Source organism: Callithrix jacchus, chromosome 20 (genome assembly GCF_049354715.1).
Source record: "Callithrix jacchus isolate 240 chromosome 20, calJac240_pri, whole genome shotgun sequence".
Lineage (NCBI taxonomy): Eukaryota > Metazoa > Chordata > Mammalia > Primates > Cebidae > Callithrix > Callithrix jacchus.
Window position 1 is genome coordinate 47,243,939 of NC_133521.1, and position 12,503 is coordinate 47,256,441.

The window sequence follows — 12,503 nt, forward strand, 5'->3', positions numbered from 1 at the left end:
CGGGCCTCACAGGCTGAGGACTCAGGGTCATTCCCTGCCCACCCATCTGCAGAGTCTGTCGGGGGCTCTGACTGGGGCGGGGGGCCGCTGGAGGGAGTGGGAGGAGCAGCAGCTCAGCGTCCAGGCTGTTCTTTCTCCTGCTGCCGAGACAAGCACAGGCAGGAAGTTGTGACTAAGAGCTTGTAATTGGTGCGGGGGCCGAGGCAGGGCTGTCAGACAGAGCAGTGCCAGCCCCTGGCACAGCAGGGCCGTGGGCGAAAGCTGTCTTCCTTGGCACCTGACGCCTCACCTGTCCCTGCACTGGGGTCCCACCCCCATCGAAGCCCACCCAGGACCCCTGCCCAGCGGGTGCCTCCCTCTCACCACCCCATCAAAACCCACCACAGCCCTGGAGTACTGGGTCTTCCAGAACTCACTGAGCTAAGTTCTCGCAACCCCGCCTGTCTGACTGCGGTGAGTGCATCTCACTCAAGGGACAGCTGACCTCAGAGAAACCCGAGGCTGCACTGCTGGGGAAGCAGAGCAGAGAGGCGACTGGAGCCCCCAGGTCGTGGCTAAGCACATGTACATGTGCGTGTGTGTGTTAGGCGTGTGTGCATAGGCACTTGCGTGTGTGCACGGATGCACAGGTACAAATGTGTGCACAGGGTTATATGTGTTTTCTATGTGCGTGCATAGGCGTGTGTGCATGTGTGCGTGTGCATGGATGTATGGGTACAAATGTGTGCACAGGTGTATATGTGTTTTCTATGTGTGTGCATAGGCATGTGTGCATGTGTGCGTGTGCATGGATGTATGGGTGCATATGTGTGCACAGGCGTATATGTTTTCTATGTGTGTGCATAGACGTGTGTGCATGTGTACGTGTGCATGGATGTATGGGTGCATATGTGTGCACTGGTGTATATGTGTTTTCTATGTGTGTGCATAGGCGTGTGTGCATGTGTGCGTGTGCATGGATGTATGGGTACAAATGTGTGCACTGGTGTATATGTGTTTTCTATGTGTGTGCATAGACGTGTGTGCATGTGTACGTGTGCATGGATGTATGGGTGCATATGTGTGCACTGGTGTATATGTGTTTTCTATGTGCATGCATACGCATGTGTGCATGTGTGCGTGTGCATGGATATCTGGGTGAATATGTGTTTTCTGTGTATGTGCATAGCTGTGTGTGCATGGATGTATGGGTGCATATGTGTGCACTGGTGTATGTGTGTTTTCTATGTGTGTGCATAGATGTGTGTGCATGTGTGCGTGTGCATAGATGTATGGGTGCATATGTGTGCACAGGCGTATATGTGTTGTTTTCTATGTGTGTGCATAGGCATGTGTGCGCGTGTGTGTGCATGGATGTATGGGTGCATATATGTGCACAGGCATATATGTGTTGTTTTCTATGTGTGTGCATGTGTGCGTGTGCATAGATGTATGGGTGCATATGTGTGCAGAGGCATATATGTGTTGTTTTCTATGTGTGTGCATAGGCATGTGTGCGTGTGTGTGTGCATGGATGTATGGGTGCATATGTGTGTACACAGGTGTATATGTGTTTTCTATGTGTGTGCATAGGCATGTGTGCGTGTGTGTGTGCATGGATGTATGGGTGCATATATGTGCACAGGTGTATATGTGTTGTTTTCTATGTGTGTGCATGTGTGCGTGTGCATAGATGTATGGGTGCATATGTGTGCAGAGGCATATATGTGTTGTTTTCTATGTGTGTGCATAGGCATGTGTGCGTGTGTGTGTGCATGGATGTATGGGTGCATATATGTGCACAGGCGTATATGTGTTGTTTTCTATGTGTGTGCATGTGTGCGTGTGCATAGATGTATGGGTGCATATGTGTGCAGAGGCATATATGTGTTGTTTTCTATGTGTGTGCATAGGCATGTGTGTGTATGCGTGTGCATGGATGTATGGGTGTGTATGTGTGCACTGGTGTATGTGTGTTTTCTATATGTGTGCATAGGTGTGTGTGCATGTGTACGTGTGCATGGATGTATGGGTGCATATGTGTGCACAGGCGTATATGTGTTGTTTTCTATGTGTGTGCATAGGCATGTGTGCATGTGCGTGTGCATGGATGTATGGGTGCATATGTGTGCACAGGCGTATGTGTTTTCTATGTGTGTGCATAGGCATGTGTGTGTGCATGGATGTATGGGTGCATATGTGTGCACAGGTGTATATGTGTTTTCTATGTGTGTGCATAGGCATGTGTGCGTGTGCGTGTGCATGGATGTATGGTGCATATGTGTGCACAGGCGTATGTGTTGTTTTCTATGTGTGTGCATAGGCATGTGTGCGGGTGTGTGTGCATGGATGTATGGGTGCATATGTGTGCACAGGCATATATGTGTCACTCTGTGCATGTGGGAGAGGCTGGAGTGGGGGTCTTGGTTCTCACTGCTTTACTGAAACCTCTTCAGGAGCCTTAGCTACACCTGGGCTTGGCGACACTGCCAGCCCTTCCCCATCCGAGGCAGAAAAGACACCCACCTGCCAGGATGAAGTATTACTATTATTTTTTGAGACGGAGTCTTGCTCTGTCATCCAGGCTGGAGTGCAGTGATGTGATCTCAGCTCACTGAAACCTCCACCTCCTGGGTTCAAGTGGTTCTCCTACCTCAGCAAGAGTAGCTGGGATTGTCTGGATGCTGTGGCTCACACCTTGGGGAGGTCGAGGCAGGTGGATCACCTACGGTCAAGACTTTGAGACCAGACTGGCCAACATGGTGAAACTCTGTCTCTACCAAAGATACAAAAATTAGCCAGGCATGGTGGCACGCATCTGTAACCCCAGCTACTTGGGAGGCTGAGGTGGAATTGCTTAACGCCCGGAGGTGGAGGTTGCAGTGAGCCGAGATCATGCCACTGCACTCCAGCATGGGTGACAAGAAAGGGACTCTGTTTCAAAAGTTTATAAAAGGTAGCTGGGATTATGGGCACGCATCACCATGCCTGGCTTATGTTTTTATTTTTTATTTTTGTATTTTTAGCAGAGACAGCGTTTCACTATGTTGGTCAGGCTGGTCTCAAACTCCTGGCCTCAGGTGATCCACCTGCCTCGGCCTCCCAAAGTGCTGGGCTTACAGGCGTGAGCCACCGCACCTGGCAGAGGTGATGATTATTCAATCATAAGGGACAGCAGGCCTGAAAAATCCTGCACAGACAGAACCAATTAGGCCTTATAAAAAACGTCAATCTTGTTTGATTTGTAAACAGAATTGAAACTTTGCTTGAGCTGGGAAAACAGAATTTAGGCTCAGCACACTGTGACTCCTCCTGGGACAGTTAAGCAGAGCAATCCAGAGCCCAGTACATCCAGGGCCAGGCCAAGGTGCGGGTGTCAGGTGAGCAACGCTGGCGTGTCTTTGATTTCTGAAAAATAACAGCGTTTTCCTGTCACGAAAATGCCGCTGGCTCAGGGTGGCACAGGTGTGGGTGGTGGGAAAGATGGTGGGTCCATGTCCTCTTCGTCCTTACGACAGAATTGGAAAGTTTGCGTCTGCCATCCTAGAACCATGATTTTTAAATGTGCGACCAGGTGTGGTGGCTCACGCCTGCAATCCCAGCATTTTGGGAGCCTGAGGCAGGCAGATCACCTGAGGTCATGAGTTTGAGAACAGCCTGGATAACATGGTGAAACCCCGTCTCTGCTAAAATACAAAATTAGCTGGGTGTGGTGGCACACACCTGTAGTCCCAGCTACTTGGGAGCCTGAGGCAGAACTGCCTGAACCCAGGAGGCAGAGGCTGTGGTGAGCCCGGATCATGCCTCCGCCCTCCAGACTGGTGAGAGTGAAACTCCATCTCAAAAAAAAAAAAAAATGTAAATGTGTGTGTTGAAAGTGATGAGAACGGCCGGGCGCGGTGGCTCACGCCTGTAATCCCAGCACTTTGGGAGGCCGAGGCCGGTGGATCACGAGGTCAAGAGATCGAGACCATCCTGGTCAACATGGTGAAACCCTGTCTCTACTAAAAAAAATACAAAAATCAGCTGGGCATGGTGGCGCGTGCCTGTAATCCCAGCTACTCAGGAGGCTGAGGCAGGAGAATTGCCTGAACCCAGGAGGCGGAGGTTGGGGTGAGCTGAGATTGTGCCATTGCACTCCAGCCTGGGTAACGAGAGCAAAACTCTGTCTCAAAAAAAAAAGAAAGAAAGAAAGAAAGAGAGTGATGATACAGTCAGAGCCTCACTCGGAGCCAAGCGACATGAAGGTCGTAGTCCGGAGCACGCAGGGTCTTTTCTGTCCCCCTCACTGACACCCAGGTCCTGCGTGGTGTGAGTTCCAGCCACACCACAAGCCTTGTCAGGCGATGCTGGACATACAGCGCCTCATTCCCGACAGCGCCACCTGCTGTCGGCATCATGAACACCTGCTCATCATCTTTTTTTTTGTTCTTTTTTTTTCTGTCTTTCCCACTAGCTTAGCTTGGAACATCACCTCGTTTTAAAATTTTATTATTATTATTATTATTTTTTGAGATGGAGTTTCGCTCTTGTTACCCAGGCTGGAGTGCAATGGCTCGATCTTGGCTCACCGCAACCTCCGCCGCCTGGGTTCAGGCAATTCTCCTGCCTCAGCTTCCTGAGTAGCTGGGATTACAGGCACGCACCACCATGCCCAGCTAATTTTTTGTATTTTTAGTACAGACGGGGTTTCACCATATTGGTCAAGATGTTCTTGATCTCCTGACCTCGTGATCCACCTGCCTCAGCCTCCCAAAGTGCTGGGATTACAGGTGTGAGCCACCACATCTGGCCTATTATTATTTTTAATGTATACATTTATTTAAAACAGAGATGCAGCTGAGCACTGTGGCTCATACCTATAATCTCAGCACTTTGGAGGCTGAGGCAGGCAGATCACTTGAGGTCAAGAGTTTAAGGCCAGCCTGGTCGGCTGAGCACAGGGCCTCACACCTGTAATCCCAGCACCTTGGGTAGCTGAGGCGGGTGGATCACAGGTCAGGAGTTTGAGATCAGCCTGGCCAACATGGAGAAACCCTTTTCTACTAAAAATACAAAAATTAGCTGGGCATAGTGGTGCATGCCTGTAATCCCAGCTACTCTTGAGGCTGAGGCGGGAGAATCACTTGAACCTGGGAGCTGGAAGTTGTCGTAGGCCAAGATCTCGCCACTGCACTCCAGCCTGGACAACAAGAGCAAAACTGTCTTAAAAAAAAAAAGACCAGCCTGGCCAATATGGTGAAACCCAGTCTCTACTAAAAATACAAAAATTAGCCGGGCGCAATATTTAAAACAATTCCCCGGCCGGGCGTGGTGGCTCACGCCTATAATCCCAGCACTTTGGGAGGCCTAGGTGGGTGGATCACAAGGTCAAGAGATCGAGACCATTCTGGTCAACATGGTGAAACCCCGTCTCTACTAAAAATACAAAAAGTTAGCTGGGCATGGTGGTACGCGCCTGTAATCCCAGCTACTCAGGAGGCTGAGGCAGAAGAATTGCCTGAACCCAGGAGGCGGAGGTTGCGGTGAGCCGGGATGGCGCCATTGCACTCCAGCCTGGGTAACAAGAGTGAAACTCCGTCTCAAAAAAAAAAAAAAAAAATTAGCCAGGCATAGTGCGGGGTGCCTGTAATCCCAGCTGCCTGGGAGGCTGAGGCAGGAGAATTGCTTGAACCTGGAAGGCAGAGGTTGCAGTGAGCTGAGATTCCACCACTGCACTCCAGCCTGGGCGTCACAGCGAGACACACACACAAAAAACAGAGATGGGATTTCACTGAGTTGCCCAGGCTGGTCCAGAGCTCCTGGGCTCAAGCCTCCCAAAGTACTGGGATTGTAGATGTGAACCACTGGATCTGACCCATGGGTTTTCTTTTTAACCATTATCTTCCAGAAGGGCTCTGGTGGTCCACACTCTTTCCCTCTTATGCATGTGATAATTTATTTTCTTTTTTATGATATCCACTATGTTTACCTTTGAAATCTTTATTGTCACTTTGGTAAATAGACAATGAAATGTCGTTTTATAATGACATATGATCCTATTTAAGTAATCAGGTCTTTTGACATCTTTGCCAGCTTCCCAAAATCAAAATCAGATTCTAAATTAAATCTTCTTGATCTCAAACTGGCTTTGAAGTTTTCTAGAGGGTCCCTGGAAAATCTCAAACTTCAAACCCTTTGAAACTGCCAGACGGCGTCAAAGGTGTTCTACCACCTTGTTAAAAGAGAGATGTTAGACTAATTCTGTTCAGCACTGTGGGAGCCTGAGGTGGGCGGATCACAAGGTCAGGAGTTTGAGACCAGCCTGACCAAGATGGTGAAACCCCATCTCTACTAAAAATACAAAAATGAGCTGGGCATGTTGGCAGGCACCTGTAATCCCAGCTACTCAGGAGGCTGAGGCAGGAGAATTGCTTGAACCTGGGGGGCGGAGTTTGTCGTGGGCTGAAATCGCCCAACTGCATTCCATCCTGGCCACAGAGTGACACTCCATCTCAAAAAAAAAAAAACTAATTCTGTTTATTTGATATATTCAATTACATGGGAACCATTGTCACAGAAGAGACATTAAACCTTCCCTACATTGTATTTATATAGTTACAAAGTTGCTATTTCAGAAATTATATAAATTTCCCAAAAAATTGTCAATGCCCTTGTTATCCCATCTGTTCTCCTATGTTACCATTTATGATTTCAGTTGTTATTATTATTATTTTTTGAGCTGGAGTCTCGCACTGTCACCCGGGCTGGAGTGCAATGGTGCAATCTCGGCTCACTGCAACCTCTGCCTTTTGTGATTCTCCTGCCTCAGCCTCCTGAGTAGCTGGGATTACAGGCTCCCACCACTATGCCTAGCTAATTTTTTTTTTTTTTTTTGAGACGGAGTTTCGATCTTGTTGCCAAGGCTGGGGTGCAATGACACCATCTTGGCTCGCCGCAACTTCTGCCTCCCAGGTTCAAGCAATTCTCCTGCCTCAGCCTCCTAGGTAGCTGGGATTACAGGCACCTTCCACCATGTCCGGCTAATTTTGTATTTTTAATAAAGCCAGGGTTTCTCCACGTTGGTCAGGCTGGTCTTGAACTCCCAACCTCAAATGATCCGCCCACCTCAGCCTCCCAAAGTGCTGGGATTACAGGTGTGAGCCTCTAATCTTCAGTTGTTATTTAAAACATCGTATGTCACAAAATCAACCAGAATTCCTCGTGTGTTGTTTTTATAACGAACTCTCATCGGATCTCGCATGATTTTCAGGTTTTTAATCCACGCTCTGATGCTTTCCTGAATGCTCTTGGCCATCAGCTACAGGCCAGGGCACCTGTCTTCAGCAGGAAGCGCTCTGCCAAGCACTGGACCCTGGCGTCTCAAGGTCGCTTGTGCAGCTTGGAGGTCCTGCCAGTGGACGGAGTCAGGGTTTCTAAATCTCTGATAACAAACGCTGACAGGTTTATGAAACCACTAACCCAAGATCAAGCCTAAGAATGAATAATGCAGGACTGAATACTGAATATGCTGATAAAAGGTTGGGCACTGTGGGAGGCTGAAAGCGGAAGGATCACTTGAGTCCAGGAGTTCAAGGTTGGCGGAGACCGAGAGACCCCCAAGTGGCCCCAAAGTCAGTTCCTCAAGGACACAAGACAGGAAGGAAACCTCAGCAGGGAACCACGGCAAGGTTCTCAACTGTGCATTCTGCTGAGGCTGCTGGGGCCCTGGACCATATTCTGCCCTGTGTATCCCTCTAGCACAGAATGACACAGACAGAAAGGACTAGTCACACAAATCCTTCTCCTACCGATAAAAACCTTCCAGAGGAGACAGTGGCTCCCACCATTCACCCCCTGGGTTTGCACAGGGAGAGAGAAGCCGGAGGTCTGGCTGGTAAGAAATTCTCTCCCTTTGCAGCCGTGCTGGGTCTCCAGGTTCCCTTTCTCTGCAGCTCCTGGCTGCAGAAGAACAGGGTGGTTTTGTACTTGGAAAATTTTTATTTATTTATTTTTGAGATGGAGTCTGGCTCTGTCGCCCAGACTGGAGAGCAGTAGCACAATCTTAGCTCACTGCAACCTCTGCCTCCCAGGTTCAAGCAATTCTCCTATTTCAGCCTCTTGAATAGCTGGGATTACAGGCACCTGCCACCACATCCGGTTAATTTTTCTATTTTTTTATTTTTTATTTTTTTTTTTGAGATGGAGTTTCGCTCTTGTTTCCCAGGCTGGAGTGCAATGGCGCCATCTCGGCTCACCGCAACCTCTGCCTCCTTGGTTCAGGCAATTCTCCTGCCTCAGCCTCCCGAGTAGCTGGGATTACAGGCACGCGCCACCGTGCCCAGCTAATTTTTGTATTTTTAGTAGAGATGGGTTTTCACCTTGTTGACCAGGATGGTCTCGATCTCTTGACCTCGTGATCCACCCGCCTCGGCCTCCCAAAGTGCTGGGATTACAGGCTTGAGCCATAATTTTTCTATTTTTAATAGAGATGGGGTTTCACCATATTGGTCAGGCTGGTCTCAAACTTCTGACCTTAGTTGATCCACCGGCCTCGGCCTCCCAAAGTGCTGGGATCACAGGTGTGAACCACTGCGCCCAGCCCATAATTTTTTAATTAATTTTTATTTATTTTCCTATTTACTTTGAAACAGAGACTCATTCTGTCACCCAGGCCGGAGTGCAATGGCACGATCTCGGCTAACCGCAACCTCCACCTCCCGGGTTCAAGCAATTCTCCTGCCTCAGCCTCCTGAGTAGATGGGACTACACGTGTGTGCCACCATGTCTGGCGAATTTTTGCATTTTTTAGTAGAGATGGGGTTTCACCATGTTGGCCAGGCTGGTCTCGAACCCCTGACCTCAGGTGATCCACCCGCCTCGGCCTCCCAAAGTGCTGGGATTACAGGCATGAGCCACAGCACGCACCTTGTTTTTTTTTTAGTACTGCTCCTTGTGGAACGGGGCTACTCCATAGCCAGTTGTCCAGAATAGCCCTAAACCATCATTTCTTTTTCTCTTTTTCTTTTTCTTTTTTTGAGAGGGAGTTTTGCTCTTGTTGCCCAGGCCGGAGTGCAATGGCGCGATCTCAGCCCACTGCAACCTCCACCTCCCAGGTTCAAGCAATTTTCCTGCCTTAGCCTCCTAAGTAGCTGGGATTACAGGCACGCCCAGCTAATTTTGTATATTTAGTAGAGACGGGGTTTTGTTATGTTGGCCAGGCTGGTCTCGAACTCCTGACCTCAGGTGATCCACCCGCCTCGGCCTCCCAAAGTGCTGGGATTACAGGTGTGAGCCACCGTGTCCGGCCTCCTAAACCATCATTTCTAATCTGTGGCTTGTTTCTGAGAGGGGCTGTCATCTTTGTTTCAAAGTTAAACTAAAAACTAAATTCCACTAAAGTTAGTTCTGCCTGCACCCAGGAGTGAACACGGCAGCTGGTGATGAAAGGCAGGAGAAGGCCAGGTCTCTCCCCCGCACGATTTTCACACTCACATCTTCGCATAGGTGGCGTCACTCTCCACTCCCTTCCCCGTAGACTTGAAAGCCGGGCTCTCAGTGGGCTGTCGCCATGAACCTGTGCTTTCCATAGAGACACCTGGTCACTCACACCACCCAGCAAATAGTCTCCGCTATCAAGTCTTGGCAGCTGGCACCACAGGCACCACCTTTAACAAAGAAAAAGTCACCCAATGCAAAACTGGCTCCTGTTCAGAAGAGGGTAACCAAGACCCTCTCCCTGGCCAAACTGCAGCCAGCCCTCCCCGAGCCCGCCCTCAACTTCGCCCACCTCGGCTGGCAGAGTCTGGAACTAACACAACTCTGACAGCTCGAGGCCTGACGGGGCCTGCCGAGAAAACCCAAAGCTGCCAGAAGAAGGCAGCAGACAGGGCGCAGCTTCCGGCCTCTGCGGGGGAAGAGGTGTGACCTCGGGTGGTGGGTCCCACAGGCCACCCTGTTCTATCGTCAGTTTTCAGTTCCCTGAATCTCCCGAGCTCGGCTCAGGGCCTCCCCACTCCCTCACCCCCCTGTAAAATCCTCATCCTTGGCCGGGCGCAGTGGCTCATGCCTGTAATCCTAGCACTTCGGGAGGCTGAGGTGGGCGGATCACTTGAGGTCAGGAGATTGAGACCAGCCTGGCCAACATGGTGAAACCCCGTCTCTACTAAAAATACAAAATTAGACAGGTGTGGTGGTACGTACCTGCAATTCCAACTACTCAGGAGGCTGAAGCAGGGGAACCACTTGGACCCAGGAGGCCAGTGCGCTCTCTCTCTCTCTCTGCCTTGTGAGGGCAAAGCAAGCCAGTGGTCTCATCTGCAAGCCGAGAAGCCATCACCAACCAGCATATCTGCAGGACATGGTGCCCAGGCTGCCCAGGCTTCAAAAGGGTGAGGAATAAATGTCATTGTTCAAGCCACCAGCCTCTGGTATTTGTCGTAGCGCCAGCACTGCCTCCAAGTGTCACAAGGCTGTGTGGCTTCTGTCATAACCTCTGCCAAGCTTGTGTGGAGCTCTGGGCAGCCATGTTGTGAGGAAGCCCAGGCCAGATGGGGAGGTTTTGCAGGGGTCTCTGGTTTCCAGCCCCAGTCCCAGCTGCAGCTAACGTCAGCTACCAGACAAACTTTCGAGTTGATTCCTGCACTCAGCTATAGAGTCACTTTCAGTCATCAGGCCTTTCTAGCTGAGGCTAATTTTTGCATTTAAAAAATTAGCCCGGACCAGGCGCGGTGGCTCACGCCTGTAATCCCAGCACTTTGGGAGGCCAAGGCGGGCGGATCAGGAGGTCAGGAGATCCAGACCATCCTGGCCAGCATGGTGAAACCCCGTCTCTACTAAAAATACAAAAAAATAAATAGCTGGGCGTGGCGGCGCACACCTGTAGTCCCAGCTACTCAGGAGGCAGAGGCAGGAGAATTACTTGAACCCAGGAGGCAGAGGTTGTAGTGAGCCGAGATTGCGCCACTGCACTACAGCCTGGGTGACAGTGCGAGTCTCCATCTCAGAAAAAAAAAAGTCCAAGTAATTTTTGCATTATTTGTAGAGATGAGCGCTCCCCATGTTGCCCAGGCTGGTCTTGAACTCCTGGACTCAGGTGATCCTCCCTCCTCAGCCTCCCAAAGTGCTAGAATGACAGGTGTGAGCCCCTGAACTGGCCGTGTCTCTTCTTATAGGACAGTAATCCTAGCGTGAGACTCCAGCTTCTTGGCCTGATCACCTCCTGAAGGCCCCACCTCCAAATTCTATGAGGCAGAGGATCCGGACTTCCAGGAAAGGATCGTGGAGAAACACAGACATTCAGTCCATTGCACGAGCTCTGCCCTGACACTTGGAGTCACTCCTACCACATCCTACGGGCTACAGGCAAGTCGCAAACCCGCACAGAGGGACACGGACTCCCGCCCTCATGGAAAAGTGTCAAGTTTCCCTGCGGGTGCACGTGTGGAATGGGAGATGTGGCTACCGTCACCCTCACTCACCCAAAGGCCAAGCATCAGAGACCAGATAGCGCGAGAATGTTCAGACCAAGGACTAGAACAAAGGCTGGAGTGCAATGGCGCAACCTCGGCTCACCACAACCTCCGCCTCCTGGGTTCAGGCAATTCTCCTGCCTCAGCCTCCCGAGTAGCTGGGACTACAGGCGTGCTCCACCGTGCCCAGCTAATTTTTGTATTTTTAGTAGAGAGGGGGTTTCACCATGTTGACCAGGATGGTCTCGATCTCTTGACCTCGTGATCCACCCACCTCGGCCTCCCAAAGTGCTGGGATTACCGGCGTGAGCCACCGCGCCCGGCCTAGAAACCCCATTCCTATCAGCACCCACTCCCCACTTTCCTTCACTGCCTCAGCAACCACCAGTTCACCTTCTGTCTCTGTGGGGTCACTCACTCTGGACGCTTCATATAAATGGAATCACGCAGCATGTGCTCCTTTGAGTGTAGCTGCTGTCTTGTCTTTTTTGAGACTGGTTCTTGCTTCTTGCCCGGGCTGAAGTGCAGTGGTGCAATCACAGCTCTCTGCAGCCTCAGTCTCCCAGGTTCAAGCAGTCCTCCTGCCTCGGTCTCACAGTAGCTGAGACTGCAGGTGTGCGCCACCACACCCACTTCACAGAATGCTTTTGAGAATCATCCCGTTACGGCCTGCGTCAGCTCTTCACTCTTCTTTATGGCTGAGTAATATTCCACCATGTGAAGAGACATGTTTTATTCACCTGATCCTCTGTTGGCCATCCGGGCTGCTCCCACAGTTTGGCTATAATCAATAGTACTGCTATGAACTCCTGTGTCGTTTCTGTGTAAACGTACGGTCCATATATGTCTTACTTGCTGGTATCTACGCTGTATTTTCACAACTAGAATGCATAAAAGAACACGGGCGGCTTACACGTGCTGGTGTGTAGCATTCTCTGAGATCTGACACCACAGAGCACGCACACCCTGGCTGGGAGCTGGCACGCCCATACATGATGGGACCACACTGCCTGGCATCTCAGGGCACTCTCAGGAAATGAGGAAGCTGCTGAAGGAGTTTCCAGCCTTGGGGGA